This window comes from Marmota monax, unplaced genomic scaffold, assembly GCF_021218885.2.
Source record: "Marmota monax isolate L192 unplaced genomic scaffold, Marmota_monax_Labrador192_F-V1.1 WCK01_AAM20220418_F8-fsc00090, whole genome shotgun sequence".
NCBI classification, from domain to species: Eukaryota; Metazoa; Chordata; class Mammalia; order Rodentia; family Sciuridae; genus Marmota; species Marmota monax.
Window position 1 is genome coordinate 5,262,754 of NW_026695219.1, and position 27,706 is coordinate 5,290,459.

General features: G+C 33.1%; 1 protein-coding gene across 6 annotated transcripts in view; it reads right to left on the reverse strand.

Annotated features, from left to right (window-relative positions):
• Akt3 (AKT serine/threonine kinase 3) overlaps positions 1-27,706 on the reverse strand; it is a 273,567-nt gene that overhangs the window by 208,285 nt on the left and 37,576 nt on the right. The window contains exon 2 of one of the 6 annotated variants that reach the window (XM_046432497.2): positions 14,928-14,989. The exons of the other annotated variants lie outside the window; for them this stretch is intronic. The gene's annotated coding sequence lies outside the window, so the exon portion shown is untranslated. The remainder of the gene's footprint in view (positions 1-14,927; positions 14,990-27,706) is intronic. 6 annotated transcript variants of the gene reach the window in all.

Here is a 27,706-nt window from a genome sequence, read left to right on the forward strand (position 1 = left end):
TGGTCTTACTCGTTGATTATACAGTGGAATCCAGCAGTATATTACTGAAGTCTTTATGCAGGATTTGCCTCACTTCTACCTGTTGTCCCAGATTAATTATTAATAATGTATTCTGTCTCTCTCTCTTTCTCTCTCTCTTTTTTTTTTGTGGTGTTGGGGATTAGAACCCAGGGCCTTGTGCATGCAAGACAAGAACTCTACCAACTGAGCTATATCCCCAGCCTCAATAATGTATTATTTTACCCTCAAAAAGGACTGGTTTGTACAGTATATTACATTCAGTCTATGCTTAAAGTAAAAGACAATGTCAAGTTCCTGTTTTCACGTCAAATACCTACTCCTCAATAAAAACTTTATTTTTTTAGTCTGAACTCTAAATTCACTATAGTCATTATTTCCTGGGTTATAGTCTCATGGCTCTTATACTTTTCTTAATTAGCATTTGTCACAGTTGATAATTTAATATATATGAATGATTAGTTACTGAATGTCTATATCTGCACCTGATTTTACTGTGAGCAATATAACTCAATCAGGAGTGGTGATTTTGCTCCCCACCTTCAGTGGACATTTGGCAATATTTGTGGAGATATTTTGATTTCTGCACGTGGGCAGCAGGGTGATGCTGCTAAACACTTTACAATGATGCATAGAACAGTCTCCTAAAATAAAGAAGAATTATCTGGGTCAAAAGTCTGAAAGTAAGAAACTCCATTCCATAAGGGAAAGAACCCTCTCTATTTAGACTCACAATCTTCCCAGCAGAACAGCTTGGTGTATATTAAACTGTCAATAAATATTTGCCAAATTAATGAATAAATAAATCATTCAAGATCCTTCATTAATTTTTCTCATACTGGCTTCTTCTTGCTCCTTGACTGCCTTTAGTCACATATACAAATCCACCTGAAAGACTGGAAATTAAGGGTTAAAAACATAACTATATCTTTGAAACTCTAATTATTAGTATACTGACAGATAAGCTGTTAAGAGGGCAAAACTATTTGCTAAATAAGCTTCATAATAATCATGTTCTCTGTTAACATAATTATAAATTAAATCAAAGGAAATTCTCAGGATTCTCCAAGATATTTTACATGTAGAATAAATTTTATTATAAGCATTGTTTTAAATTTATCATTAGATTAAGTTCAGAAAACAGCAAATTATTTTCATACAGACCAGTGTAAGACTATAACCTATCCACATTACCAAAGATAGATTCTTACTAAAAACACTAATTTAGAATCCCAGTGTGAAAGTGCTTCTCTTCTTCCTTAAGTTATTAGGCATTGCCAAAGGACTTAGGAAGCAGCAGCCACTGAAGAGGAAGAGGTTAAGCCAAATCAAGAAAGTGGTCACAAAGACTTGCCCAGCATGACTGACAGCTTGGTTACATACAGGAGTCTGATCAGATAATATCACATAAACTGAGATAACTGATCCCAGGATCTTATTGGAAGTTACAAATATGGAATGGGTAAAGATAAAATAAGCTTTTTGGTGCTAATCAGGAATTGAGATATTGATGCTAACCCACTTTCCAATATACAGATTCAGAAATTAAAGTGTTAAATATGCACATACATACATTAATTCCTAATTCCATTTACTAAAAGAGTCTGAGAACAGTGACACTCAGTACAATAAACACAACTAGTACTCAGATTTGGGGTTATAAATATTCTCTACAAAAAGATATGAGGGTTCCCTAGAAAACAACTGATTCCAGGGCACAGGCAGGGATTTTGCAGATGAGTCTGGAACATCTTTTTGTACCAGAGAGTAGAAGGTGCTCAAAGTAAGAAGCATGTTAAAGTACACAGAAGTTTGAAGGACCTCCCAATAGTCAAATGTAAGGCAATTTGCATATCAAAATATGTAACAATGAATAATTAGAATTCATTAAGAATTCATGAGCCCATAGTGATGTAAATAAATGAATAAATTAGTGGGAAAATTCCCTATAGCAGAATGTTGACTAATGAATATAGAAGAATAAGAAAACAACAAAAAGTAATAGAAAAATATTAAGAAATTAAAACTCACAACTTGATAGCTTAATCACAATTATATCAAGCAAGAAACATCAATAAATGCTAAAATTAACGGGCAAAAGTTTGATGGGAACATGATATTTACAAAGTTTCATATTATCTTCTTAGAAAGTAGTAACAGGAGGAAAGACAACCATTACAGTGGAAAAAAACTATCAGTCACTACCTTCACTAAGTAATCAAAGTTAACATCATAGTAATGGGATTTAAAAAAAAAACTTTGACTCACAGAATATAAGAAGAAAGTATACTTCAGTGATATCACTGCCAAAGATGTACAACTTACATCTAATCATGAAAAAATACCAGACAAATTCAAATTGTAGGACATTCTACAAAATAATTGGCATGTAATCTTGAAAAGCAATCAAGGTCATAAAAGTAGATTGGGGGGGGGGGGGAACTAGAGCGCTCTGACAACCAAATTCAATCTGGATTAGAATTTTGCAATGAAAGACATTATTCAAAGAACTGGCAAAATCTGAATGGGCTCTAATAAGTAGGCAGTAGTGACTGACATATTAATATTAATTTAGTGACTTAGAACTATACTCTTATATGAGTATTATTTGTCAGGAAAATGTGCTGAAGTGTTCAGAGGAATTGGGATGTCTCTCAAATAAATCATGGAAAATTATTCTTACAACTTTTCTTAAGTTTGAAATTAATTCAAAATATAGAATGTAAATAAATACTCGAAAGTTTTATACTTCCATTATTATATAAATTTAGCTAACAAATTAAAGCCCCTGATTAAATAGGTTCTGGTAATAAATTTCATTCACTTGTTATCAATCCAACAAATACTGAGTACCTTATTCTTTAACAGACACTGGGAATACTGTAGAAAAAAGGAGACAAAATCACTGCTTCCAGAAATTTAGATTTTGATGGGGGAGAAATAAATATAGAGTGTATAGTATGATAAGTGTTAAGGAGAGAAACAAAAAAAATGAGAAAAACATAAAATAGGAAAAGAGTTGAATATAAAGCTTTGGAAAAGAACTAAAGTTGAAAATTACAAGGTAATTGAGGACAGCCTCATTGGGAAGGTAAAATGATTAATTTCAGTCATTAATCATGACGATTAACAGAAGAAAAAGCTTTCTTAGCAAAGAGCAGCAAGACCTTGAGATTGGAAAATGTCTGATGTGTTCCAGGAATATAAAACAGCTGGAAGGATTGAGCCATGAACAACAGAGAAGGAAATAAGGTGAGAGGTGATGAGGGGTCAGATTATCTACAGCCACTCTATAGATGCCAGGCTTTTACTCTGCCTGAGAGAGGAGGATTCTGAGCACAGAGCCACATGATGTGACTTAAGCTTTAATAGGATCATTAGGGCTGCTAACTGGAAAAAAGAATAAAGGAGTCAATAATCAAATTTAACTTCTCATGATACCCAGTCCAAAATACAATAAAAACTTGGGCTATAGGTGTAGCTTAGGTAGAGCACTTACCTAATATGTGCAAGGCCCTGGGTTTCATCCCCTGCATCACAAATAAACAAAAACAAAAACTTAAATGAAAGCTAAATTAAGAAATCATGTTTTAATGGGGATGCATTGTCACTCAGTAGGACAGTGCTTGCCTAGCATGAGAGGCACTGGGTTTGAGTCTCAGAACCACATATAAATAAATGAATAAAAAAAAATAAAGGTCTGTCAACATCTAAAAAAAAAAAAACATGAAAAGAGAAGAAATCATGTTTTATATTATGCCTTTCTAAAATAATATGATGCTTTATTAAATATCAACTTTAAGAATTAAAAAGGATTAAAATAGAAAAGAAAAAAAAAACAGAGTAAAAATTCAGGGTCTTGTTTCAACTTCCAGGTTTAATTTTGAAAAATAACTGGTGAATTTATTTCTCACATTATTAATCTGAAGGCCACATCTCAGTGTAAATCTAAGAAATGTATCTAAATGAGAACAGTCAGTCATTCACTCTTAAAACAATTACTTCAAAAACCAAAGGAAAACAATAAGAGAAGGGATGGTAATATGAAAATCATAAGAAGGCAGGAAAAAAATCAAATTAAAACAAGGAGGGGAAGAAAAGGAGATTCTACCTCTGTAAATATCAGATGAAACAATTCAGATAAATACTCCACTGAGAACAATTTAAGATGTTAGGCAAATGGAAATTCTGAAGAAAAAAAAAAAAACTCACACATTAAGCTTGAATAACAAATGGTTATTCTCTAATGGTAATGGGGAACAAAAAATAAACTAGATCTTGCATGTATATTCATGTCATCTGAGGGGACCAGGAAACTCTATAAACAATGTCCTTTGTGCAGTATATTTAGTGCCATGTTTTTCACATTTTTGTACTTTTCTGTTGATGACTTTGTTGTTTAAAATAGCCCCCACATGTAATGCTGAAGTCCTGTCCTTAGCACAATAAAGTTATGCTGTGCCTTACAGATAAAATATGTACTATTTAAACAAGCTTAATTCAGTCATGAGTGACAGTGCTTATGGCCATAAATTCACTATTAATGAATCAATATTATTTATTTGGTAGAGTATCCTTAAGTAGAAACAAAAATGAAACAATGTATGGATTACTATATGAAAATGAGACCAGAGACTTGCGGAAATCTAAACCTGTACTTGTCCTAAAAGCAATGGTCCCATATTCATGCCAGCTTTATACAACAGAATAAATAAAATAATAAAAAATAAAATAATAAAAATCATCAATACTTATAATCAATGCCTGGTAAGCCAGGACACCAGAAACAAGAACCAATAGTACAACTTAAACAGGCCTATGGGACTTAAATATTTGAAAGAATCAGACACACAGTGTAAATAAAACAACTACACTCATTCTATGTTCAAGGAGATAAAAGCCAAACTTGAAATTTTCATCAGTGTAATATAAAGCTATATAGCTAATATAAAAAGGGAAGAAATAAAGAAATCTGAAAACACGAAAAAATACAAATTATGAAAAACAAGAACCCAACAGAAAAATGTAATATCATATTAAACACAAAGAAAAAAAGAAATAGCAAACTATAAGGCTATCAGAAGAAACTCCTCAAAATGAAGCATAGAACAATGGAAAACAGAATGGGAGAAGATATATAAAGTACACATACAGAAGATTTTACAAGTCTTTAATTGGTATCCTAGACAATCAGAAAGCACACAGATTAGAATTATTATTTTGAAAGTAAATGGCTAAGAATTTTCCTGAACTGATGAAAGACATTAATCTATATATTCAAGATAGTTAATGAATACTGAGCAAGGATGAAAAAAAAAGACAATTTCAGAGAAAAAAATAAAAAATAAAGAAAAGTTATTAAAAGTAACTAGAGAAAAAGATTGCCTCACAAATTTCAAGAGTTACATTAACAGCTAACATCTCAGTAATTATAGTGGAAATTCAAAGACAGAGGAATGTTATCTTCAATGAATACAATAACGAATTTCAATCTAGAACCACTAATCAGTAAAAATATCATTCAAAAATACAGGCAAAATAAACACATTTTCACACAAATGAAAACTAAAATATATCAATGGATAAATGGGGGAAATGTGGCATATTATATACAAACAACATTATTTAGTCTTTAAAAGGAAATTCTAACACATCCTCCAACATAGGTGAATTTTAAAGTCAAGCTAAGTGACATAGGCCAGTCACAAAAGGACCAATACTATATGATCACACTTAACCATTTGAACACAATTACATGCAAAGCAATAGCACTATGCTTGATGCATGGTAAGGACTAAATGTTAGCTAAGAAAATCAGCAATAAACCTAAAGACATTAATTTTTCTTAAGAAAAATAACATGAATGTACTTTATGGAATACAATATATTCACATTATAAGAAATAGAGGGGTAGGGATATAGCTGGATAATAGAGAACTTGCCTAGAATGCAGGGGGCTCTAGGTTTCATCCCCAGCACTGTCCACCCCACAAAAGGAAAGAAATAAAAGAAACTTTTTGTTGTTGAAGCAAAAATGCACAGAATTTTGGTACCCTTATCCTGGAATCTTCTTGTCTCAACGACTGACACTAATCCAAATCCCAAGTCTTACAAGAAACAATGATTCTTGGACAATTTGTAAAAGTCGGAGAAACACATTTTTCAGGATACCTGGCAACAGTAAATGAATAAAATCCATCTTAAGTTACCTCCAAATTTTGAGTTTTTAAGAAATTTTGTCCAGTACTTAGTAACTATATCATGTGAAATGGATAGATTTTAAATATGTTTATTAATCTTTCATTGCTAGAGGGGAAAAATAATCATTTATTCTCAGGCTAAACTGTTGATCATCTGTTCTTAAATTTTTCATATCAGCAACAAACACTAAAATAAAAATCAAAGACAATAAATTTGGTTTTTAACTGCCCCTTTGGAACTCCTTTGTAATGATTTGGTCAGGCTAATATACCATTTCACAGAAGCAAGGTATGTAAGGAAGGAAAAATAATGTCAAAATTATCTTTTTTATCTGAATGATGTATAATCAATGATCCACCCTCTACAGATGGCTATGAAAGCATCCAAAAACTGCTTCTATGTGACAGAGTGCATCATGCTCTGCACAAAATGGACTGTTTAACACCATGCTATTAATAGGGGTGTTAATATACTTTTGCTCAAACGCTTCTTTTCAATTGTAAGCCTCTTCAATACTTACTAGGTTTCAGAAAATAATTAGATAATGAACAATTAATACATTAACTCTAGCAATCTGGCAATATAATTATGCATGGCAAGGTAAAGATTGTTGACACTGTACTTAAAATGTAAATCTTCTAATCTTCCAAAATCATTTACTTACTGTTCCAGAAACATTTCTAGAATGAACCATAGCTATCAGGAATGGGGCCAAGTATTTTAAAGTTATTTTTCAATGTTGGCTTATGGGTCTAATATCTGTCATTTACTTACTTTATAACATAAAGACAGACTTATCAGAACAGAAAATATTTTAACAACTTATGAAAACAAAGATATCTCTTAATTACTCAACTATGAAATCAAATCAAATATTCAATTTTCCTACCAAGCGAAAAATTATCATCTTTCTATTCTTCATTAAATATTGCCTACTAACCACACAAAATTATATTCTTCATTATTCTAATAAAGAAAAATGATACAATTTAAAGTTTACATTATTACTTTTGATAACTGAACTAAAATCAATTCAAGTCATTTTATTCCACTGAAACTCCTAAAATGTTCTTTGAAATAAATAAGGCTATTCAGGATTTTTGTTTCTTAAGATTCTAATCATTATAACAATCTTATCAAGTAAAAGTCACTTAAAATTTATAGCCTGAGAATAAATCCCGAAAAGCATTTCTCAAACCAATAAGCTAAAAATTTCAGAGAATTCTGCTACCTTTAAAACTGAGAGTTTATAGATAATTAGGCAATAATCTACTTCTACAGATTTTATTATTAAATAAATAAGAAGCTAATGCTTTACTGTGAGTCATTTAAAAGTTCATCATGTTATTTACCTTAAGACTTGAGTTACAACCCTCTCAGGCCAAAAATATTCCACCAGCCCCTCACTAACATTTGTATTTATCTCCACTGGCTAAAAGTATACTGATTGATATGTGAAATTTTGTAACAGATTTTTAAAAAGGAGGATTTACAGAACAGATGTTCACACAAAAATTCTTCATAGGATACTCAAATTTAAATGAAAACAATGTAAATATCAAGATGTTTAGTAAATCAATATAGGACATTTCTAGACTTGTTAGAGCATCATAACTGTGCAGACATTTTTAAAGTAAATATATTTAAAAATACAGTAATATTCTGTCCAGTGTTTTAGGGAAGAAGCCAGAATAATTTTATAATTAATAATTCTAGAATCTACCTATCATCTTCATTTACGGTTTAAAATTATTACAATTTAAAATTATTTTAAAATAAAATCAATTTGAAATTATTAAGATTTAAATTTGTTTCCATATATTTCACTTAAGACATATACTACTTTTGCTTTGATTCAATTTTAAAAACTTATAAATGCACAGTCTTCAAATATTTTTTGTTTCATCAATACAATTAGCAGAACATTGAGACAGAGAAGCTAACAGTAACACCCTCCAGTGGCTGGCTCTGCAGCACAACAAAAACATTTTCACCCTGAACTCTTATTTCACTATGTGTTTTCTTTGAAAGAAAATCTAACGCTTATACACTACATTATAATCACAAAACCTGTGGTAAAATCCCAATCTTTTAAAAGTGAAAATACAAACTATAAGTCACTATTTTAAATTGTCTTTATTTGCAAAAATTCTTACCTCAAAATTTCCTCTAACAAGGTGTCAGATATTACTTTAATAACAGAATAGTACAAAAACAATTTCAATTCTTTTTAAATCTGTCATCCTTATAAAGCAACATTTAAAAACCAAGATTGTGACTATAAAACAAAAGGAATTGGAAGAAAATTACTGCAGTCAAAATGCAAACAGTGAATCCGTAAGAAAGAAAAAATACAACTATGCTGCAAATCAAAGGTAATATTTTTAGTCCTCATTCAAGGATAATTAGGGAAATGATATGAACTGATAGTATAATTCCCCAGTTATTTATTTGTGTAATACACAATTACTGTATTGTGGGGGAAATGACTGCATTTTTAAGAAAACTTTCACCAGAATTGATGCCAATTTAGAAGAAAATTACATATTCACATTAATATTTTAAATATAAATTGTTAAATCTTGAGTACTGACCTCTAGAAAACATGAATTTTAGTTTAAAAATACACAGTAACAAAGAATGGTAATGAAAAACTAAAAAGTCTATATTTAACTGGCTGCTCAGTCATTAGAAAGGTGCCCCATAACTACCATATGTTACTCAAATATGTTATCACACCTACAATTTCATCATATGTCTCCCAAGAAATTAATTAGCTCTAACTTTTTCAACTTTGACAAAAACGTCTGCATCAGTCAGATTACTAGCTGTTGCAAACATTTCAAAATTCAAAGATTTCTTCAGCTTGTATTTAACCTTTTAATTACTATTAATCATTTAGCAACATTTTAGAACAGCATTCATTAGACAGATGTCTAATTCTAGAATTCTGAATAATGTAAATTCACTTATACATATATTTACTTATTAATTTTAAAATACAAAACTAATCTGTTTAAAATGACTCACTGATACATCATTTCACAGCTGTATTTATGTTAAAGAGAAAAATACTTAAAATTTTTTAACTTCCTCTAAAAATCTAAAAAATCATTCATTTAGATCATATGACTTAGGTCAAATTAATTCAATGACTATAAGTTATTTAAATTTACAATAAGAAATCTAAGGACATGTCAATTTAAAAACTTTATAAGATATAGCAGTAGAGGGGGGAAAAAACAGAGAGACTTAGAAAAATCTTTCATAAATATCCTGTTGAGGGGATATAGCTCAGCTGGTAGAGTGCTTGCTTCATAAGCACAAGGCCTGTGTTCAATCCCAGCACCACACAAAAAAAAGATAGGTAGGTAGATAGGTAGGTAGATAGATAGATAGATAGATAGGAGGTAGATAGATCGATCCTGCTGATGACCAAACTTAAAAAAAAAAAAAAAAACTGATTCTGTTTGATTCTTATTCAAACACCCATACTACCCTCACTCATGTAAACCAGGTTCTACCTGATAATTCATTCCAGATATTTACTGAATAATGAACAAATCAGATAAAACTCCTGTTCTTATAAAGCTTACAGTCTACTGAAAATGAAAAAGAAAAAAAAATGACAAGTAAGTAAATTACACAGAGTATTAGTAGTACTAATACTTTCTGATTCCCTTGTTAACCAAAGACCATAAACAACGAACCTTACTCTGGCTTCAATTAGTCCACATATAACACTGCTGAATTCTCCTTTCAATTACCTCAAATAACAAAATAATATTTAGCAAGAAACTGGATGTAAATTTCAAAGTGAATATTATGGCTGAAGTAAATGTTCAAGTTAATCGGAATGAGGGCAGCCTGAGGAACAGCCAAAATTTTCCTGATGGTAGCTATTATTTGTCTCTTGGCAGCTATCCAGGTTTTGGCTACTGCCATGAAAACTGCACCTGTGACATATACAATCCACGATTTTAAAAATATGCACAAAACTGTGCAACTATAACCATTAATTTCAGAACTTTTCATTACTCCAAAAAGAAACCCTGAACCAATTAGTAGTCACGTCCAATTACCTCCTCCCTTTACTTCCTGGCAACCACTAAACCATTTTCTCTATGAATTTGCTTATTTTGGATAATTCATATAAGTAAATCATGGAATATGAGGGCTTTTGTGTGTAATTTTTCCCACTTAGCATAAGGTTTTAAGGATACATGTTAGAGCATGTGTCTACCTACCTCATTCCTTTTCTGGCTGAATAATAATTCATTTTATGCAATATACCATACTTTGTTTCTTCACAGAATAGTTGACTAGACATCTGAGTTGTTTTGGACTATTATGAATAAGGCTACTGTGAACATTCAGACTTGTTTTATACAAACATATAATTTCAATTATCTGGGTATATTCCTAGGTATGCAATTGCTAAGTCATGAAATACCATATTTCAGTTTTCCAGGAACGGCCAGACTATTTTCCAAAATGCCATACCATTTTACAACTTCACCAGCATTGTATGAAGAGTCCAATTTCTTCACATCCTCACCAGCACTTTACCTGACTCTTTGATTACAGGCATCCTAATGGATTGTGAAGTAATACCTCACGCAATTTTTATTTGTATTTCACTTATTACTTAGCATTTATGTATCTTCTCTGGAGAAATGTGTATTCAGACCCTTAGGGTTACTTAAATTGGGTTGTCTTTTTATTGTTGAATTCTTAATATACTCTAGGTACTAGACCTTTTAACAGACATGTTCTGCATTTTCTGCCATTGTGTGGGCATTCTTTTCACTTTGTTGATAGTGTCTTTTGACAAGCAAATTTTTATTTTTGATGAAATCCATTTTATTTATTATTATTATTATTATTTGGTACTGGGGATTGAACTCAGGGACACTCGACCACTGAGCCACATCCCCAGTCTTATTTTCCCAGTCTTATTTTGTATTTTATTTAGAGACTCACTGATTTGCTTAACACCTTGCTGTTGCTGAGGCTGGCTTTCAACTTGAAATCTTCCTGCCTCAGGATCCCTCTGGAATTACAGCCGTGCACTACAGTGTGCCCATCTCATTGCTTATGTTTTTTGTTTTTTTTTTTTTTTTTAATATTTTAGTTGTAGGTGAACACACAATATCTTTATTTTATTTTTTTTTAATGTGGTGCTGAGGATCAAACCCAGTGCCTCACGCATGCTAGGCGAGCACTCTACACTGAGCCACAACCCCAGTCCATTGCTTATGTTTTTAATGACAAATCTAATAAAGCATTTCCCCAATCCAAGCTTACAAAGATCTACCCTAACTGTTTGCTTCTGAGTTTTATAGTTTCAGCCAACGTAGTTAAAGTCCATAATTCATTTTAAGTCAATTTTGTATACAGTGTACAATGGGGTCCCAATTCATTCTTTCGCATCTGAAAACCCTGTTATCCCATTATCATTTGTTGCAAAGACTATTCTTCTCCACTGAATAGTCTTGCCACTCTTTTTGAAAATCTATGGATTATAGATATACAGGTTTATTTCTAGACTTTCAATTCTATTCCACTGATCTATGTCTATCTTCCATTTTTCTTTTTTGACCACAGATACCAGGACATGAAAAGTGGTAAGCATTCAACAAATATTTGGTAACTTAATAACTATTCCTGTCAGTAATAAAATGATAGAATTTTTTAACTCACAAAGGCCTTAGGGAACATTATTCTACTTAGTAACTTATTTTCCCAATATTTAATAAAGGAGAAAACTGAGGCCTAGGAGAGATTAATTGATCAGCTCAGTGCAAAGAACAAATTAATTACAGACCAAAGCAGGGTCAGAATTCAGGTTTCCTCATTCCAATGCAGGCTCTTGCCTTATATAACACGCTGTTTTTCAAGTGAAACTAACTGCTTTAACATTCATCACATGAGCAGATAGAGATACGTATACATGTATAGGTGCTTACTCAAAGTGGAACCCCTTTCTAAGTACATAATTCACACAAAAAAAGCCATTAACAACCAAAATGGGCCAAAAAAATAAACCACAGTCAACAGTTTCCTCCAGAACAACTCTTCTCTAACTTCATTTTCAGCTCAAGAACCTAGCTAGTTTCTCTTTCAATCTTCAGATTATTCTACATGAGAAAAAAAGTCTGTGATGGTAAAAAATGAAAATTATCAGGCATCTAATTACATTACCGTGTGCTCTTCTACGTTTCCCACCACAATTATCTATCATTCACCACTACATGCTTTAAAGAATGAAGAATCTCCATATTTCCAAAAACCAGAAAAAAAAAAAACCTTCTACAATGTACTTGCAAAGAAGGAGATATACATGATTATGTATGATTTTGAGAAAAAGAAGAGAGGCTAAATGTTCAACCCTAACACTGCATTTGTATATACATGTGAGGGAAAACATAGTTTATATACAAAAGTTATATATGTATTATGTATGAGTAGATCATAAATTCTCTTGTGGTCAAGAAAACACTTAAGCTTTAAACTCTAATCTCTTCACCAAATCAAGTCCTTTGAGCTCAATTAAGTTTTTCTTTCTACATACCTCTAATTCGATAATTATTATAATGCATTCTAATAGTTATCTCATGTTTGTGTCATCTCATTGAGAACAGAGACCATGTGTTTTTCATGTTGCATTTAGTCCACAATCTAAAATAGCCCTGGCACATGATAAGTACTTCAAAATTCTTTGTTGAATGAATATTTTCAAACTGTTTGTAATACTGAATACACCTGTTTAAGAATGTCAACAACAAGAAATTTGTTAATTCTTTCTATAATTCCCAAATACTCAAGTTCACATATAACTCACCAAACATTGCTTATACTCAGTATAAACTTCAGAGTTGGCTAATCTGCTTAGAAAAGCAAACAATTAAAACCCAATATATGACGATCTGAATGTTATAATTCTTCATCATATCTGCTATATTCTTAGCCAAAAACAAAGAAAAATTCAAGCAATACTAATCAAGTTACAAGCAGCATGGTCTAGTAGAGTGATTCACAAAGGAACCGGGAAAGCATTTCTCTAGAGTCATGCAAAGGAACTCTTGAGAATATGTAAAGAGACTGTCATGTTTACAAAGTATGGGTAAAACAAAAGAATAAAATGACTATAAAATAATGATTCAGTGGAAAAGGCAAAGACTTTGTAATTTTAAAGTCCTGATTTTAACATGAGCCTTCATTGTGACCACTTCTAGGAAGACCACTGCATCTTTCTGTACCTCTTTTAGTTCATCTTTTAAATAATGTGAATAAGAATGTTTATTCCAGAATCTCACTTTGAGAATCACATGACAATGTGTAAAGGCCAGATAGCCAGACACCAGCATATAAAAAAATTAATTCTCTTCCTACCTGGCAAGAGGTTGTAATATGAAGGGCAGATTCAAAAAACTCTTCTCTAAACATGTTTCCCCCAACAGATGTCAGTGTTTGAGGTTTTAGCATCAGGAAATTCTATATTTGGAGCTTCAAGTCCCCCAATTAAATGTAAAATAATCTATTAATGGATAATTTTAATATCCATTTAATGTCTACTCACCATGTTAAAGATTACTTATCAAGCCCTAGCAATCTCTTCTGATAGTAACAAAACAGGGAAAGGCCTATGATTCATTGAGGAGATTGAAGAAACAAGAAAAAGAAAAGGCTGGAAAAGAATCTTGAAACCACCTTTTTCTACCTACTTTATAGTATTACTTAAAAACCAGTCCCACTAATAGAATAAACACAACATAAATTATTCAAAAGTTCATAAATTCACTAGTAAACCCAGCATATTAATTTAAGATTGTTTTTATGGCACGAAACATAACTACCTGCCAGACGTCATAAACTTTTCTCCTTTTGTATATGGTTCCACTTTTACAGGCTCCTCTCCTTTCAAGATTATGACTTACTCCCTTTTTTACTTTATTAAAAAAAAAAATACTGGGGCTAAGGTTGTGGCTCAGTGGTAGAGCACTTGCCTAGCATGCATAAGGCACTAGGTTTGAACCTCAGCACCACATAAATGTAAAATAAAGATATTGTGCCCACCTAAAAAAACTAAAGAATAAATATTTTTAAAAAATACTGATTTGTTGTTATAAAAAATCATAACTTTGAGTTTATATAATGTATACTATAATAAAGTTGATCTTGGGCATGGGTTATTTTTCTTCTGAATGAAAATGTTATTTAAAGATTATCTAATGTTCATATTAACTAGATACTGTCTCTGTAATTCCTCATTATTTTCTCTAAAGTTTAATTTCTGTGGTTCTGGAAGCATATTTGCTTAAAATAGTATTTATGGATAAGAACTGAAAATTTTATTATTTAAAAAAAGAAAATCCCCAAACTATAATTTAATAAAACATCTTTCACAATTATCACCAAAGAAAAGATCTACTTTGGTATATACCATTTGCTCTATATTTCCCCAAAGTGTCAACTGTGTGGTAAGTCTCTGTGAAAGTTGATAAAAATCATAGTATAAACAACATGACAGGTATGCCATATAAATCATTTTGAAATTTACATTAATCAAAACCACTATACTGTCTTTATAGACCTCACCAAGACAATGTCATATCCAAACTTAAACTTCACATTTTATTTCTGTCAAGGAGCAACCACTATGACTTTTTTTTTGGAAGTTCTACCCCAAATTCTCAGTCACTCACCCGCCCGCCATCTTATGAATCCTGTGCTTCCTCTCCGCCTGTGGGCTCCACCAAAGAGGACTCTATAAAGTAAATGTGGAGACAATTATTGCCAAAAATGAAAGAATAGAAATTCTTAATAGTTCCAGAAAGGCTAATAAATATCAGTCCCAAATTTCAACTTAGAGAGGAGAAAGTCTAAATCCTAAAGAATAAGAATAGATTATATGGACTCTAATTTTAAAATATCAAAATATGTTTGGGATTCAAAATAACTCTTCAAATTCCAGCAAAACAAATTAGCATATTTGTAGGTAAAGATCTAAATGGCACTTCTGGTTTCCAAGGCTTACCAAAAAAAAAAAAAAAAAAAACAATCTAGCAGTGAATTTTTTAAAAAAGATTTGAATAAAAACAAATTTAAAAACCGCATTTTAAAGGTCATTTATGTATGAAGAACATCAAAGCTTTTCTTTTCTTCTACTCTTTGCATAATGAGAATACATCTACAAACCTGAAATTCATACCTAACTCCTTTGTTACTGATACAATGAAGGAAACACTGTTCACCACCAGCCTGCCTGCAACCTTGCTCTTCTTCCTACATTACCTTTCTTAATTCATGTTATATTTCCATGAAGGAAAAGCAGGTGTTCTTCAGTACCCCAAACAGAAAATTTATTCTAAGACGAGGACAATGATGATGAAGATGATGATAGAGTAAATAAATATCACTTCTTATGTTAGAGACAAAATGCTGAATGTTTTCCATAAATTATCATAACTGCAATATGAGATATTGTTGTAAACTGAATGCTTGTTTTCCAAAAGTTCTTGTGTCGAAGTCCTAATCCCCAGTGTAATATATCTGGAAATTCGGCCTTTGGGAGCAGATTAGGATTAGATGAGGCCAAAGAGCTTCACCATGCTGGCACCCTCAAACATCCAGCCTCCAGAATTGTGAGAGAATAAATTTCTGTTGTTTAAGCCACTCAGTCTATCTTATGTTTTCATGACAGAGTGAACAGAGTAATATGGATAGGTACTATTATTTCTCCATCTTTAGATGAGAAAATTATAGCTCAGACAAGCTGAATAACATCCCTATAATGGATTCAGGAGACAGTGGTGGAGCCAGGATTTAAACCCAACTTTTAACCAATACTGTCCCATTGATGTCTTACATGATTGAGTGCGTAAGATGTATTACCAATTTTGCTAAGTATAAGAAATAAAAATAAGTTTGCCCATAAGGAACTCCTATCTAATCATAGTAAAGACAAATACATGAACTACTAAAGAATGAGTTCTTTGGGGCCTGGACCCCAATAAATTTTTATTGAAATAAACAACAACAAAAAAATACTACCAAGCAATAATACAAGGTGATAAGTACCTTATAAGTATATAAAATAAAGCAAAACAAGGGTTACCAGGAGAGAGCAACTGTGGGGATGGTTAAGGTAACCAGCATGAAAGAAGTAGAGAAGGAAAAAATATGGTAAATGCAATTCAGTCACAATAGGTAAGTCAATTACATTTGGAAGGGAATTTATCAAAGCCTGCTAGTGGAAGTAACATATAAAATGTATTTTCAAAGATGAGCAGACTCTCACTGTTGGAATGAGAGAATTCTAGGTTGAAGGGACTACATGCACAAAAACATGCAATTTGAAAATGTGGCTGGCTGTTGCAAACACTGTAGTTTATATGTTAATAGATCTCCATCTCATCTCCTTCTTTTTCAAAGGCCCCTACACAAAACATGAAAGTAATGATCTTGCTCAGATCTGACCTTATTAATTCCTCATTCAAACAAGGAATTCTTATATTGTCTCTCACATGAGCTTTGAGGGACACCAAATATCTAAACCATAACACAAGATTCATGACTCTAGGTGAATCAAGGAAAAAAAGAAAAAACAGGGACAAATTGTAGTCTAAGGAATTTAGATAATGTGGATAGAGTGGGACCGTTGAATAATATGATATAAATAATATGATAGGCAAATACACAGAGTACGTTGAGAGAATCAATTAAGACTTGCAGAGGTTCAGACAAAGAAGATACAAAATGGTTCTTAAAAGGTGAGTATGAAGAAGATAGGTAAAACATACACAAGTGTGAAACTGTGTTGAGGTGTAGAAAAACTAAGAAATTCACAATCACTAGAATATGAAGTATGAAGCTGGGCTGGCAAAGTATGATCCAATGAGACAACACTGGCTATACATACTGTGCTGCGAACATAATGACAGCCAGGCATGGTGGTGCATGCCTATTATCCCAGCTCCTCAGTAAACTGAAGCAGAAGGATCCCAAGTTTGAGGACGGTCTGGGCAATTTAATTTAATAAGATGCAGCTCAGGCAAAATATCAAACAAAATAGATTAAAGCAAACCTTTGAATATTTTTATGTAGATACAACACTAGGTTCGATCCCCAGAACTGGATGGAAAACAAACAAATGAACAAACATGCTATAGGCCAGTGATCTGGAACTATAAAATGTAAACACGTACTGTGTCAAAACTAGGTGTAAGTCATACTACAAGTCATTTTAAAAATTTAAACAGATAATATACTCACATGTCAAAATCAAACATTAAAAAGGTATACATAAAAAGGCTCAGCACAACCAGTCCGGCAGCTGTCCAGTTCATATCCTGCTTTTTTAAAGTATTACTTTGTTGTTCTTCCTTCCCCAGTTCCTTCATGACAAGGTAAGAAAATACAACTAAAGTTCATAACCCACTTGAATCAAAGTGTGAAATATGATATATCAAGAACTATGTAATGTTTTGAACAACCAACAATAAAAATAAAAGAAAAAAAAAAGAAAATACAACTAAATATTTTATTACCTCTCCTTTACAGACAAAAAGATTTTTACAATATCAAATCATGAAGGATTCCTAATGCTGATAATAGTAATGTTTGGGTAGTGGTACTATGGATACTTTTTAAAATTATATCTGTATTTCACAAATCTTTGGTGAGCATCTATTACTTTTATTTAATGAAAAATGGTCATATTTTTATTTTTCTTAAAATAAGCAAGATTCCAACACAAATTTTAACAGTGTCTGGTAAGAGCCTATTCTTCAGAAGGTAGAAGAGCTAGCTAGCTCCCTGGGGTCTCCTTTATAATAACATTGATTTCATTCATGAGGGTTCTGCCCTTAAGACTTATCTTCTCAAAGCCCTAACTCTTTAATACTATAATACTATTAAACCATATGTGGTTCCAACATATGGATGTGGCATAAGGGGACACAAACATTCAGACCATAGCAGAGAAGTACAGACTCCAGAAGCAAACCCACACATAAATGGAATAATGATGATATTTTATTCAATAAAGAATTAGGACAATTGTTATACCTTAGGAAGAATATTTAAATTCCCTTCTTAATATCACAGACATATAAACACATACATACATGCACACATGCTGCATTCCAAGTGAATTAAAAGCCTAAATATGAAAGAATTTTATAAGAAAATATGAGACTTTAGTAGCTAATTTCCAGGATGGCCTCCAATGATCTTTATACTCTGGTATTGAATGAAGCCCGTGATAAAATAAGAGGCTTTAGGAGCTTTGTGCCAAGACCCCAGAAGCTAGGAACAAAGACCAAATATAAAACCTCTATAATTTCCTGAGTAAAGGGAGTATCTTTTGTTAGGATAGGATATTTAGTCTTAATCCCAGGTCCCTAACAAAAGAGAGAAAGAAGCGGTAAATTGAGTTAATCATCAACAACCAGTTATTTGATCATGCCTATATATGAATATCTAAACTGCAGTGTTTGAAGAGCTTCCAGGATAATGAAGGCATCCAAGTGCTGAAGAGCAGCATATCCTAATCCCACACAGAAGTTTTTGTGTTCAGGAAACCTTTCAGACCTTACCCTACATCTTCATCTGGCTATTCATCTGTATTCAGTAAAATATCCTTTATAATAAATTGACAACTGTAAATGAGGTTCTTTCCTGGGTACTGCGAGCCATTCTAGCAAATTATTGAAGCCAAGGAAGAAGTGGTGGGAACCCTCAATTTATAACTAATAGACCAAAGTACAGGTTGACCAGATTTGCAATAGACAAAAAGTGGGGAAAGGGCACTTTTGTGGAATTAAGCCCTTAATATGTAGAGTATGCACAAATTGTGCAAAACTGAATTCAACTACAAGTCACCAGCTGGTGTCCAGAGAACTGGAGAACAGGTTGGTATGGAAAAAAAATAAACAATTATTTGGTATCAGAAGTGTTCCATGTGGACAAACAATAAAAAGACACAGTAGTCTCCTCCAATTATGAACAGGGCGGAGGGGCAATGTGTGACTTCAAAAGATAGTTCGGAAAAGATAAGTTTCCGCCCGTTTTCCTGGATTATTTATTATGCCAGCCTTAATATTAGGACAATTGAGCAGCCCCAGTAAAGAACCATAAGAACTGACGCCTTCTACCAAAAGATAGCAAATCCTCCAACAACACTTATACTAAAATGTCTTGACTTCAGTCCTCTGATATCTTGACTACAACCTCAGAAAAGACCAGAACCAGAACCACTAAGCCTTGTTGCTTTCATGTCTCTGACCCACAAAAACTAAGAATTAATAAGAAATGATTTTTGCTTGTTTTCATCAAATGCATTTTGGTGGTAATTTGTTATACAGTAATATTTCTGACGTGCCAGTCATTATAACCTCAACGTAGAGAATGATGTTCTTAAGTATGATGCCAGAAGCAAAACCTGAAAGACAAGTAAATGTATTAAAGTGAAAATTTCAGTACAATGTAAGTACATTTGTAATGAATAAGAAAAGCCACAAACTGAAAGAAGATATTTCCCATTCAGATAACAAATGATTAATATCCAAAATACCTGAAGGATGCCTACAAATCAATAAAAGAAAGACAAATCACATAATATAAAAAGGGGATGAGATTAGAGGACAACTCAGAGAAAAGGCAACTTACACGGGAAATTAAATAGCAATAATCATAAGAATAGAAGAAACACAACCAGAAACAAAAGCAATGCAAATTTAAGTCACTAAATATTTTCTCACATATCCGATTTTTTAAAACTACATATGCAAAATAAAATTAAGGCCAAGGATAGTGAAATGACAAGTCTTGTAAAAGTATTGGTAGAAGTGGATATTTAACAATCACTTTAGAAAACAAGATACAAAATCCAGTCAAGGTAAAAGATGAGCCTGTCCTAGCACTTGAAAATTTTCCAGTCACAATAACAGGTCCTAGAAAAAATTTCACAATATTGATACTAGAAAACATTCCACATAAGGGCCATGTACAGAAACATTCATTGTACTACTGTTTGTAACAGGAAAGAATGGCAACCACCCAAAGGCCTTTTGATAGAATAAGAGTTAAGTAAAGTTTACTCAGTCAATACCACACAGCAGTGAAAACGAAGAGATCAGAATTCCATGTATCAACATTAGCGCATCTTGAAAACATGACATTTTTTTTTAAAAGGACTACAGAGGATATGTGCAGTGTACCATTTACGTTAAGTTTGAAAACATTTCAGTTCTATTGTTCCATTTTTATATATGCATCTATACACAAAAAAAAAATTAAATATAAATGTGTGGGAATGATAAACACTGAACTAGGTATACCTCCGGATAAGGAAAAAAAAAGGAAAGGGACTAAAATTAGAGTGACACATAAACTTCAAGTATATCTTAATTTAGAAAAAAAAGGATGATAATAAAAAAACAACCAAGCTAGGAAATGGATTCTTGGGCACTTATATGTTTCTATGTTCTTATCTTTCTGATTATTTGAATATTCTACAACAAAAAAAATTTACAACAAAATATTCCTAACCAAAATAAGTGATAGATTATAGATAATCAACATTTGCAACAGGAAAGGGTCAACAGCATTTACACAGCGCTGGGAGTTATATATTTAGCTCAGTGGTAGACACTTTCATAGCATATAAGACGCCTTGGATTTGATCCGCTCAGCACTGCAAAAATAAAAAAGCATTTACACAAAAAGAAAAAACAAACCATCATCACAGAAAATTAACAAAATTAGAAACTTCGCTAGTAAATAAATACATGGCAAAAGGCACTAGCACAAGTTCATTAATAACTCACTAATAATTTTCATTCAATAAGTCTGTTGAGTGCCTAGTATGGTCCAGGCACTATTCTTAGATCTGGAATACAGCAGTAAACAATATTGCTCTCATACATTGAGCTTTTATTCCAAATGGTAGAGGCAGTCAATAAAAATGCAAACAAAAGTATGCTAGGAAATGCTACCAAAACAAAATGGGTGATGTACAAATCAGAAAAGAAAAGCATAATCTAGATTGAGTATTCAAAGATGGTCTGAAAAGAAATCTGCTCTCAGAAGTAAAAACTGAAAAGTCCCTCAAAAAGCTAAGGAAAGTGCAAAAGACCTGACACAAGAACAAACAAAATCCATTTGAGTAAGTGAATGAGGTTAAGTATGTGAAACAAATTAATGAGACAGACAAAAGGAAGTTCAGAGGTGAATTCAGGTCACCTCTGTAGAGCTGTAATATAATGCAAAAGAAAAGGAATGCAAAATTATGAAAACAGAATTAGGTCCTAAATTCAATATTCATTTAAAATGAAAAAGGAAACTACATCAAATAACCAATTTTTTGCAATCACATAAAAAACCCTAAATATCATAGTACTTTCAATAACTAATTCCTTGGTTCACTTTTACAGTAACTTTTTCCTACCTGTACTGGCTTTATAGTACTTGACTACCTTTTCATATAACAATGACTTTGTAATATTTTCTAGAGAGAGACTTAAAAAAATTGCATTTTCATTTGGGATGAGACTGAAAATTTGTTTTTTTCTGATAGTATTGGTATTAATTCTTCCTTAAAGGTTTTGTAAAAAACTCCGCTGTATACCCATCTGGTCCTGGGCTTTTCTTGGTTGGAAGTCTTTTGATTGCTTCTTCTATTTCATCAATTGTTATTGGTCTGACTCAGTCTGGGAAAATCATATGACTTAAGGAATTTATCGATGTCTTCACTATCTTCTATTTTATTGGAATATAGGTTTTCAAAGTAATTTCTAATTGTCTTCTGTATTTCTGTAGCGTCTGTTGTGATATTGCCTTTTTCATCCCATATGTTAGTAATTTGAGTTCTCTCTCTTCTTCTCTTCGTTAGCATGGCTAAGGGTCTGTCGATTTTATTTATTTTTTCAAAGAACCAACTTTTAGTTTTGTTAATTTTTTCAATAGTTTCTTTTGTTTCAGTTTCGTTGATTTCCGCTCTGATTTTAATTATTTCTTGCCTTCTGCTACATTTGCTGTTGTTTTGCTCTTCCTTTTCTAGGGCTTTGAGGTGAAGTGTGAGCTCATTTATTTGTTGGTTTTTCCTTTTTTTGAGGAATGACCTCTAGGCGATGAATTTCCCTCTTAAAACTGCTTTCATTGTGTCCCATAGATTCCGATATGTTGTGTCTGTATTTTCATTTATCTCTAAGAATTTTTTGATTTCCTCCTTTATGTCTTCTGTAACCCATTGATCATTCAGTAACATATTGTTCATTTTCCATGTGATGTAGGATTTTTCCTTCCTTCTTTTATCATTGATTTCCAGTTTCATTCCATTATGATCAGATAAAATGCATGGGATTATCTCCACCCCTGTATATTTACTGAGGGTTGCCCTATGGCATAATATATGGTCTATTTTTGAGAAGGATCCATGTGCTGCTGAGAAAAAAGTATATCCACTTGATGATGGTTGATATATTCTATATATGTCAGTTAAGTCTAGGTTGTTGATTGTGATATTGAGTTCTATAGTTTCTTTATTCAGCTTTTGTTTGGAGGATCTGTCCAACTGTGAGAGAGGTGTGTTGAAGTCACCCATAATTATTGTGTTGTGGTCTATTTGATTCTTGAACTTGAGGAGAATTTGTTTTATGAACGTCACAGCACCATTATTTGGTGCATAAATATTGATAATTGTTATGTCTTGTTGGTGAATGGTTCCTTTTAACAGTATATAATGTCCTTCCTTATCCCTTTTGATTAATTTAGTCTTGAAGTCAATTTTATTCGATATGAGGATGGCCACCCCTGCTTGCTTACGAGGACCGTGTGCGTGGTATATTTTTTCCCAACCTTTCACCTTCAGCCTGTGTATGTCTTTTCCAATCAGATGTGTCTCCTGGAGGCAGCATATTGTTGGATTTGTTTTTTTAATCCATGTTACCAGCCTATGTCGCTTTATTGGAGAGTTTAAGCCATTAACGTTTAGAGTTACTATTGATATATGGTTTGTACTTCCAGACATGTTTGATTATTTATCTTCTTTTTTTTTTTTTTTAATTTAGTTTGTTTCTCCATGGTTAGCTTTCCCCCCACCCTCTGTCTTTATAGAGGCACTTCCCACTGATGGTTTTGGTTATTGTTTTTCATTTCTTCCTCGTGTAGTGTTTTGCTCAAGATGCTATATTCCAATAAAATAGAAGATAGTGAAGACATCGATAAATTCCTTAAGTCATATGATTTGCCCAGACTGAGTCAGGAGGATACTCACAACTTAAACAGACCAATAACAATAGATGAAATAGAAAAAGCAATCCAAAGACTTCCAACCAAGAAAAGCCCAGGACCGGATGGGTATACAGCGGAGTTTTACAAAACCTTTAAGGAAGAATTAATACCAATACTTTTCAAGTTATTTCAGGAAATAGAAAAAGAAGGAGCTCTGCCAAATTCATTCTATGAGGCCAACATCACCCTGATTCCGAAACCAGACAAAGACACCTCAAAGAAAAGAAAACTACAGACCAATATCTCTGATGAACCTAGATGCAAAAATCTTCAATAAAATTCTGGCGAATCAGATACAAAGGCACATCAAAAAAATTGTGCACCATGATCAAGTAGGATTCATCCCTGGGATGCAAGGATGGTTCAATATACGGAAATCAATAAATGTTATTCACCACATCAATAGACTTAAAAATAAGAACCATATGATCATCTCAATAGACGCAGAAAAAGCATTCGACAAAGTACAGCATCCTTTATGTTCAAAACATTAGAAAAACTAGGGATAACAGGAACTTACCTCGACATTGTAAAAGCTATCTATGCTAAGCCTCAGGCTAGCATCATTCTCAATGGAGAAAAATTGAAGGCATTCCCCCTAAAATCTGGAATAAGACAGGGATGCCCTCTATCACCACTTCTATTCAATATAGTTCTCGAAACACTGGCCAGAGCAATTAGACAGACAAAAGAAATTAAAGGCATAAAAATAGGAAAGGAAGAACTTAAATTATCACTATTTGCAGATGACATGATTCTATACCTAGAAGACCCAAAAGGTCTACAAAAAAACTACTAGAACTAATAAATGAATTCAGCAAAGTGGCAAGATATAAAATCAACACGCATAAATCAAAGGCATTTCTGTATATCAGCGACAAAACTTCTGAAACGGAAATGAGGAAAAACACTCCATTCACAATATCTTCAAAAAAAAAATAAAATACTTGGGAATCAACCTAAGAAAAGAGGTGAAAGATTTATACAATGAAAACTACAAAACCCTAAAAAGAGAAGTAGAAGAAGATCTTAGAAGATGGAAAAATATACCCTGTTCATGGATAGGCAGAACTAACATCATCAAAATGGCGATATTACCAAAAGTTCTCTACAGGTTTAATGCAATGCCAATCAAAATCCCAACGGCATTTCTTATAGAAATTGATAAAGCAATCATGAAATTCATATGGAAAAATAAAAGACCCAGAATAGCAAAAGCAATTCTAAGCAGGAAGTGCGAATCAGGCGGTATAGCGATACCAGACTTAAAACTATATTACAGAGCAATAGTAACAAAAACAGCATGGTACTGGTACCAAAACAGGAGGGTGGACCAATGGTACAGAATAGAGGACACAGAGACTAATCCAGCTATAAGATAGCTACAACTATCTTATATTTGATAAAGGAGCTAAAAGCATGCAATGGAGGGAGGATAGCATCTTCAACAAACGGTGCTGGGAAAACTGGAAATCCATATGCAACAAAATGAAACTGAATCCCCTCCTCTCGCCATGCACAAAAGTTAACTCAAAGTGGATCAAGGAGCTAGATATCAAATCAGAGACTCTGCGTCTGGTAGAAGAAAAAGTTGGCTCCGATCTACATATTGTAGGGTCGGGCTCCAAATTCCTTAATAGGACACCCATAGCACAAAAGTTGATAACAAGAATCAACAAATGAGACTTACTTAAACTGAAAAGTTTTCTCTCAGCAAGAGAAACAATAAAAGAGGTAAATAGGGAGCCTACATCATGGGAACAAATTTTTACTCCTCACACTTCAGATAGAGCCCTAATATCCAGAGTATACAAAGAACTCAAAAAATTAAACAATAAGGAAACAAATAACCCAATCAACAAATGGGCCAAAGACCTGAACAGACACTTCTCAGAGGAGGACATACAATCAATCAACAAGTACATGAAAAAATGCTCACCATCTCTAGCAGTCAGAGAAATGCAAATCAAAACCACCCTAAGGTACCATCTCACTCCAGTAAGATTGGCAGCCATTATGAAGTCAAACAACAACAAGTGCTGGAGAGGATGTGGGGAAAAGGGTACTCTTGTACATTGCTGGTGGGACTGCAAACTGGTGCGGCCAATCTGGAAAGCAGTATGGAGATTCCTGGGAAAGCTGGGAATGGAACCACCATTTGACCCAGCTATTGCCCTTCTTGGACTATTCCCTGAAGACCTTAAAAGAGCGTACTACAGGGATACTGCTACATCGATGTTCATAGCAGCACAATTCACAATTGCTAGACTGTGGAACCAACCCAGATGCCCTTCAATAGATGAATGGATAAAAAAAATGTGGCATTTATACACCATGGAGTATTACGCAGCACTAAAAAAATGACAAAATCATAGAATTTGCAGGGAAATGGATGGCACTAGAGCAGATTATGCTTAGTGAAACTAGCCAATCCCTAAAAAACAAATACCAAATGTCTTCTTTGATATAATGAGAGCAACTAAGACCAGAGCAGGGAGGAAGAGCAGGAAGAAAAGATTAACATTAAACAGATACATGAGGTGGGATGGAAAGGGAGAGAAAAGGGAAATTGCAAGGTAATGGAGGGAGACCCTCATTGTTATACAAAATTACATATAAGAGGTTGTGAGGGGAATGGGAAAATAAACAAGGAGAGAAATGAATTACAGTGGATGGGGTAGAGACAGAAGATGGGAGGGGAGGGAGGGGGGATAGTAGAGGATAGGAAAGGTAGCAGAATACAACAGTTACTAATAGGGCATTATGTAAAAATGTGGATGTGTAACCGATGTGATTCTGCAATCTGTATTTGGGGTAAAATTGGGAGTTCATAACCAACTTGAATCTAATGTATGAAATATGATATGTCAAGAGCTTTATAATGTTTTGAACAACCAATAAAAAAAATAAATTAAAAAATAATAATAATAAAGTTTCTTTCAATCCCACAACTATTGGTGATGCACTATAAATGTTTCAATTACTGAATTTTAAAAGGGCTGGGGATGTAACTCAGTGGTTAAGTGCCCCTGGGTTCAATCCCTGGTATTTACCAAAAAAAAAAAAAAAAAAGAAAGAAAAATTTAAAAAACTAGTCTGTAGCTCCACTTCCAACATTTACTTTCCCAAAAGCTTTCTTTAGTTTATCCAGAAATTACCTGTTGAGGGAGTTTAAGATTTAGCTCTGTTTCCTAGTCCTGATACTCTCCACACTTCCCAACTCCATCATTTCAATATGGTTTTAACCTAACTTTGATTAGATCAATATTTAAGGGTTATATATCATTACGATCAGAGCTGAGCCAAGCAGTAAATAATAATCATCTTTTACTGCATAACATTTTGTTTTCCTTGGAATAACTGGTTTCTCATATACCTAGTTTTCTACATACTTACCTTCATATACTTATCTACTATGTATTTATCCCTAGTTCACTTATCTCCAGTCTGAGAAATCTCTTTGAATATACTCACTCCCATCAGATTTCTATTAATTTCATCTTCTGGAAGAAGTCTTTCCCTGTCATCTGATGTATTCCTGCCTGGACTGGGGATGTGGGCCAGGTACACAGTTATCATCCTGGGTACTCTTCTTACCCCATCCTGGGTCTATATTGCTCTTGTCTCTTTTTCAGGCCTGCTTCTCCTTGATTTATTCCCGTGTTGTTTTTTTTTTTTTTGTGGTGGTGTTTTGTTTTGGTTTTTGGTTTTTTAGGTAATGGGGATTGAACTTAGGAGCACTCGACCAATGAGCCACATCCCCAGACTTATTTTGTATTTTGTTAGGGGCACAGTCTCACTGAGTTGCTTAGGGCCTCGATAAATTGCTGAGGCTAGCTTTGAACTGGAAATCCTCCTGCTTCAGCCTCCCAGTCACTGGGATTATAGGCGTGTAACACCGCATCCAGCTTCCCTTGTTTTACTGGGCTATATTAACCAAGTTCCTGAGGAAGGATTTGTGGGTGATGAATTTGAGACCTTTTCTCTCTGAAAATATCTTTATTCTATTCTCGAATATAATTAATAGTTATATTAGTACAACTTATGTTTCTTCAGAATTTTGAAGATCTTCCTGCTCCACTGTTTCTTGCTTCTACTGTTGCTCAGTCTAATACCATTCTGATTCCTGATCCTTTACATGTGGGTCTATTTCTTAAATTCACAATGATATGCCTTCGTGTGGTTTTTA